Raw genomic sequence first — 7,500 nt, forward strand, 5'->3', positions numbered from 1 at the left:
TACCTTTTCAAATATGACATCAAAGAACAAGAAACCTGCGTAATTACCTGGTAACTCCTGTAAGGTGCAGGACATTATGATCTTGGCCCATATATTGTGCCTTTAAGACATGCATAGGAACCAAAATCTTACTGATAGCTGTCAGGCTGGAGTACATGTCTTAGGGGCCTCCTGAAATGAGTGTAGAATGAGTCTGCAATTACTGAAGAATATGTTTTGAAAGATAAAAACAGTGGTCATGCTGACTGGGACTGGAATATGGAATACTCTTCGGCAACTGTCCGGACTCCAGGATCGATGTGGAAGCCCCGCGCTGATTGGTCCTCGTGGATCAGGCGATGTTACCCTCCCACGGCTCGACCAATCACAGCCCGCCGGGGTTTCTCACTGCAGTACTCCGCTTTCTCACTTTGTTTCATTCCTTTGTTCTCAAAAATCTTTAATTTTATTTACAAATACGTGCATTTACAATGTAACACATTACATTCTTTAGGTAAAGTTATCCATATTAGCACGTTTTCTTTTACTTGTTTGCGTTAGAAAGGAATATGTTTGAGGTGATCGTTGGTAAAGGAAATTCATTTCGTTTCGTTCTTCCCATGAAGGAAGCATCGACCCAACACAGGTAGTGCTGTGTGAACCTGGTAGGTTGGTCAGAGGAGCATGCTAAGTGTACTAAGTGTCACACTTAACACCCCCAGCCATAACTTAACACAATAACCACCCATAACACAACACCATCCATAACAATAACACCACCCATAACAATAACACCACCCATAATACAATAACAGCCCATAACACAACGCCACCCATAATAACACCAGCCACAACACAACACCGCTCAAAACAATAACACCATCCATAAGACAGGAACACTGCCCATGAAAACAAAACCCATAACTTACCACAGTAACACCAACTATAACAAGACCATAACACCAACTATAACAATACAATAACACCAACACTAAATTAACACAATGCAACACCAGCCATGCCATAACAGTATAACGCCAATCATACCATAATATAACACCAGTCATACTGTAACACCAGTCATATCATAACAATGTAACACCAGTCATACCATAGTATGACACCAGCCACACTAACAAAGCCAGCCACATTAACACAACACCAACCACACTATAACATAACACCAGCCACATTAACATAACACCAGCCACACTGCAACATAACACCAGCCACTAACATAACACCAGCCACACTGTAACATAACACCAGCCACACTATAACAACACCAGCCACTATAACATAACACCAGCCACACTATAACAACACCAGCCACACTAACATACCAGCCACACTGTAACATACCAGCCACACTGTAACATAACACCAGCCACACTAACATAACACCAGCCACACTATAGCAACACCAGCCACACTATAGCAACACCAGCCACACTATAACATAACACCAGCCACACTATAACAGCACCAGCCACACTAACATAACACCAGCCACACTGTAACAACACCAGCTACACTGTAACATAACACCAGCCACTCTATAACAAAACCGGCCACTATAACATAACATCAACCACACTGTAACAATATAATACCAACCAGAGCAAAAAAAACATCGACTTCCATACATCAGGTTGCAATCTTGTATGCTACCATATTTTTGGTATTCGAGTATTGTGACCAGTTAATGGTCCAAATCGGCCGAAACGTCGCCAAGAGTTTGTCTCCTATCTGCGGGTTATTTATGTATTGTTCTTAGGGTAGTGTATTGTTTTGCTAGATCATAATAGGGCTAGCAAGAATGGGGACGGGAAGGACTGGCGTAGGATAGAAGAACAGTTGTGGACAGACAGGAAGAGAGAGGCAAGAAAGGTTAAGTAGCATGATCACTTTGGGCGGGTGATTTCTGTCACTTGTTAACGAGGATGGTCTGGTTAAGTGCATCAGTACAGTGTACCTGTACCTCAGTACAGGGTAGTGTACCTCAGTACAGGGTAGTGTACCTCAGTACAGGGAAGTGTACCTCAGTACAAGGAAGTGTACCTCAGTACAGGGAAGTGTACCTCAGTACAGGGAAGTGTACCTCAGTACAGGGAAGTGTACCTCAGTACAGGAAGTGTACCTCAGTACAGGGAAGTGTACCTCAGTATAGGGAAGTGTACCTCAGTACAGGGAAGTGTACCTCAGTACAGGGTAGTGTACCTCAGTACAGGGAAGTGTACCTCAGTACAAGGAAGTGTACCTCAGTACAGGGAAGTGTACCTCAGTACAGGGAAGTGTACCTCAGTACAGGAAGTGTACCTCAGTACAGGGAAGTGTACCTCAGTACAGGGAAGTGTACCTCAGTACAGGGAAGTGTACCTCAGTACAGGGAAGTGTACCTCAGTACAGGGAAGTGTACCTCAGTACAGGAAGTGTACCTCAGTACAGGGAAGTGTACCTCAGTACAGGGAAGTGTACCTCAGTACAGGGTAGTGTACCTCAGTACAGGGAAGTGTACCTCAGTACAGGGAAGTGTACCTCAGTACAGGGAAGTGTACCTCAGTACAGGGAAGTGTACCTCAGTACAGGGTAGTGTACCTCAGTACAGGAGGTGTACCTCAGCACAGGGAAGTGTACCTTAGTACAGGGAAGTGTACCTCAGTACAGGGAAGTGTACCTCAGTACAGGGAAGTGTACCTCAGTACAGGGAAGTGTACCTCAGTACAGGGAAGTGTACCTCAGTACAGGGTAGTGTACCTCAGTACAGGAGGTGTACCTCAGCACAGGGAAGTGTACCTTAGTACAGGGAAGTGTACCTCAGTACAGGAGGTGTACCTCAGCACAGGGAAGTGTACCTTAGTACAGGGAAGTGTACCTCAGTACAGGGAAGTGTACCTCAGTACAGGGAAGTGTACCTCAGTACAGGGTAGTGTACCTCAGTACAGGAGGTGTACCTCAGCACAGGGAAGTGTACCTTAGTACAGGGAAGTGTACCTCAGTACAGGAGGTGTACCTCAGCACAGGGAAGTGTACCTCAGTACAGGGAAGTGTACCTCAGTACAGTGAAGTATACCTCAGTACAGGGAAGTGTACCTCAGTACAGGGAAGTGTACCTCAGTACAGGGAAGTGTACCTCAGTACAGGGAAGTGTACCTCAGTACAGGAGGTGTACCTCAGTACAGGGAAGTGTACCTCAGTACAGGGAAGTGTACCTCAGTACAGGAGGTGTACCTCAGTACAGGGAAGTGTACCTCAGTACAGGGAAGTGTACCTCAGTACAGGGAAGTGTACCTCAGTACAGTGAAGTGTACCTCAGTACAGGGAAGTGTACCTCAGTACAGGGAAGTGTACCTCAGTACAGTGAAGTATACCTCAGTACAGTGAAGTGTACCTCAGCACAGGGAAGTGTACCTTAGTACAGGGAAGTGTACCTCAGTACAGGAGGTGTACCTCAGCACAGGGAAGTGTACCTTAATACAGGGAAGTGTACCTCAGTACAGGGAAGTGTACCTCAGTACAGGGAAATGTACATCAGTGGTGTATCTCAGTACAGTGAATGGGCCATTGGCTTTTGCCTGCTTCATTCTATCTGCTCCACATATCATTCTTATCTACCTCATGCCTCCTTCTGTCTTGATATAAGGAATTAGCGCAACCCTGTCATTACCTTTATCAAATCTTGTTACCTCCCATTCCCCAGGCTCTGTATAACCCCTTTGTCCTCAGCCCGTCCTAAGCCCTCAGGTCACTATCATGGTAGCCTGTCCCTCTCATGGTACCGTGTGACTATCACCCTAGCACCAGAGGGGAACATTAAAAAGTGTTATAAATTGCATCTTGCACAGTCTTGCACGATGTAACATTGATATAAAGGTAAATTTCGTTAGGTATTTTTACCGCTGAGGGTCAACACTGCCTTGGCTCGCCTGACTGACAAGTATTTTCAAGCAGTTTTTTTTTATTTGGGGGATACGTCCCTCAATAATATAATTCATTTTAATAATAAATGACGACAGACATTTGAGAGAAGTTATAAAGCGTATTTTGCAGGTGTATTGAGATTGTATGTCTATACACCTTTTCACCTTACTTAGGAAGACGTGTGTGTAAGCTAATGAAAACACTCAGGTGTTTGTTGTATGTGTGTGTTGGTCTGGTGACAACTAAATGAAAAGCGCTCAGTAATGGAGAGAGTGCGAGGTTTTCACATGGTCATAACACGCCCTGGCCGCCTTTGCCGCCGCCGCCGCCGCCGCCGCCGCCGCCGCCGCCGCCGCCGCCACCACCACCACCACCACCACCACCACCACCACCACCACCACCATCACTGCCTCCAGTGGCAGTACATAGTAGTATCATCATCAGCTGGGGTAGCAGCAGCAGGTGCAACAGCACCAGCAGCCGTGACTGTGGCAGAAGCAGAACAGTAGTAGTAATAGCAAGAGTAACAGCGGCAGCAGCAACGGCAATAGCACTAGCAGATGCGATGGTGGTAGAAGCAGAGACTGGCGGCATCGACGGCGGCGGCGGCAGCGGCAGCGGCAGAGGTAGTGGCAACGGCAGCCGTGACGGCAGCAGAAGCGGAGGGAGTTGGTGCCTGCAGCAGCAGCGAACAGTGCTGCTCTCACTGTTGTTGCGTCACATGCAGCGCCCCTCCCCGCCTCACAGTCTCTATTTATGATGGTGTTTGCAATGAACATGTGCAGTGAACACGTGCAGTGAAGCGAACATACTGCCACCTAACGTCACCCGATGCTATATATAGCAGTGGTGAACGTTGATGGCAGACTGTTGTAACTCCAGGCATGGAAACCTGTCTCAGTGTTGTTGATACGAGGAGACCAGGCAGTGAGAAGAGTGCAGCATTGACAGGGACTGTGGTAGTAGTGGTGTGGTGCAGCCATGACAGGAACTGTGATGGTACTGGTGCGATGCAGCCATGACAGGCACTGGTGACAATGGTGTAGTGCAGCCATGACAAGCACTGTGGTGGCACTGGTGTGATGCAACCATAACAAGCACTGTAGTGGTAGTGGTGTGGTGTAGCCATGACAAGCACTGTGGTGGTAATGGTGTGGTGCAGCCATGACAAGCACTGTAGTGGTATTGGTATGATGCAGCCATGACAGGCACTGTGGTGGTACTGGTGTGCAGCCATGACAGGCACTGTAGTGGCAGTGGTGTGGTGCAGCCATGACAGGCACTATGGTGATAGTGATGTGGTTCAACCATGACAGGCACTATGGTGATAGTGGTGTGGTGCAGCCATAACAGGCACTGTGATGGCACGTGTGGTGCAGCCATAACATGACAGGCACTGTGATGGTAGTGGTGTGGTGCAGCCATGACAAGCACTGTGATGGTAGTGGTGTGGTGCAGCCATGTCAGGCACTGTGGTGGCACTGGTGTGGTGCAGAAATGACAGGCACTGTGGTGGTACTGGTGTGGTGCAGCCATGACAGGCACTGTGGTGGTACTGGTGTGGTGCAACCATGACAAGCCCTGTGGTGGTAGTGGTGTGGTGCAGCCATGGCAGGCACTTTGGTGGTAGTGGTGTGGTGCAGCCATGGCAGGCACTCTGGTGGTAGTGGTGTGGTGCAGCCATGGCAGGCACTCTGGTGGTAGTGGTGTGGTGCAGCCATGGCAGGCACTCTGGTGGTAGTGGTGTGGTGCAGCCATGACAGGCACTCTGGTGGTAACTATATGGTGCAGCCATAACAGGCACTGTGGTGATAGGCGTGAACAACCACTACCCACCAGTGACCTATCAGCACTCGTCTCACTGCTATATAAGAAATAAGTTTCCTCTCATCAGTTGTATGAGGAAGTATTGACTGGGACCCAGAACCCAGGCCTCGTTCACAGGCTGCACAAACATATTTTCTGGTTTAGTTGAAGGTTTTATTTACCAGTGTCCAATAAATTTTTTGATTATTTGTGTCCTGGAACCCAATTAATATTTATACTTAAAATTGATTTAAAATAAAACGTACTCGCCTATTTGTGATTGCAAGGTTTGCGTCTCGGTTCCTGCCCCAGCCTCTTGACTACTCGCAATCACTTAAAAAAAAGTGTATGGATTTTCATCCAATTTATTTCACATAACTACCCTGAAACTGCAGTATTTTCTGGCATCCTGCGTCTCGTATACCTCATCAACTTAATATACTGAGTGTGGCAGCGACCAGAGCTGACAGCCTAGCCTCTAGGAATGCGGGAAACGCACAACATCCCAGTGGCTCGGTTGTAACGCACTCGGCTCAAATACTGTGGCTGGGGTTCGATCCCCGGCTCGGGTGGAAACGTTAGACATGTTTCTTTACACCTACTTTCCCTGTTACTCTTGCAGCAGTAAGGAGGTACCTGAGTGTTAGTTGACTGTTCTGGATGGCATTCTGTGTGTGGTAGTATACTTTAGACCAGTGGTTCCCAAACTTTTTCAGCTTGTTACCCAATTTAACATGCCACATAAAGCATGTTACCCCTTTCACAAAATGTTATTATTGATATATATGGCTAAACGTGAACGTATACAGCCTCGCATACTCTGCTAATCCTAGCAAAACCATTGAAAACGTAAGAACCACACATACATTATATATAAAATTAATAATAGCTACAAATTCACAGTAACAGTGGGTAAATACTAACTATATACTGCACAGGGCAGTACACATACATACCAGCTTATGTCTACCTCGGCTGATGCTCACAGATAAACTGACAGTGTGAAATAGAGGCAGCCTCAGGAAGTGAGTGACGCGTACTGGACAGGTCGATCTGGGCTACTGAGTGACTTTTGTCCTGAAGCATACTTGTCAAAATACTTTTGGGTTTCCACACAGCTATATATTTCTTCTTTTCTAATACTGTATATTAGTTTTTGATGTTTATTGTTATTTGGTTTAACTTTATTACTTACTTATAATAGGTTTACTTTACAACTTTATATACTAAGACAAAGTTAACAATAATCCTCATACCGGGTACCGCATTGTTTTCTTGATTTTCAGAATTCGTAACTTTTTTTCTGTCACCCCTCCATTACCCCCCCAAAATGGTTAAATTACCCCCAGGGGGTAATTTACCCCCAGTTTGGGAACCACTGCTTTAGACAGTACTGCGCTTTGAAATGAGGTGCGGTAGACCAGCAGCTCTTACCCTGTAAGACTGATACGTGTAAAAAAAAAAAAAAAAAAGGCAGAGCGAAGCGGCGGAGAATAGTCATTTTTTCCCCATAGCGACTACTACCTTGCATATACCCGCTGCCAGACGCCACACTTGCCTACACTAGCATAACAAACACATCTACACTAGGATAAACACATCTATAATAAGATACACACATAAACTAGCATAAACACACACACACACACACTAAGATAAACTCATCTACGCTAGGATGAGAAACACCTGTATTAGGATAACAACCACCTATAATTGGATAAACACATCTACACTAGGATAACAAACACTAGCATAATAAATACATTTACACTAGGATAAACACGTTAGGATAAA

At 46.1% G+C, this 7,500-nt stretch overlaps 1 protein-coding gene across 6 annotated transcripts in view; it reads left to right on the plus strand.

The window, feature by feature from the left end:
- LOC128688910 (long-chain-fatty-acid--CoA ligase 1) overlaps window positions 1–7,500 on the plus strand; it is a 115,059-nt gene that overhangs the window by 1,682 nt on the left and 105,877 nt on the right. The window contains exon 1 of one of the 6 annotated variants that reach the window (XM_053776954.2): window positions 4,534–4,646. The exons of 3 other annotated variants lie outside the window; for them this stretch is intronic. The gene's annotated coding sequence lies outside the window, so the exon portion shown is untranslated. Of the gene's footprint in view, window positions 1–4,533; window positions 4,783–7,500 lie in introns of those variants that run through there. 2 more of the 6 variants (XM_053776955.2, XM_053776953.2) reach the window with 2 other exon arrangements.

The sequence above is a fragment of the Cherax quadricarinatus genome, chromosome 16 (assembly GCF_038502225.1).
Source record: "Cherax quadricarinatus isolate ZL_2023a chromosome 16, ASM3850222v1, whole genome shotgun sequence".
Classification (NCBI taxonomy): Eukaryota; Metazoa; Arthropoda; class Malacostraca; order Decapoda; family Parastacidae; genus Cherax; species Cherax quadricarinatus.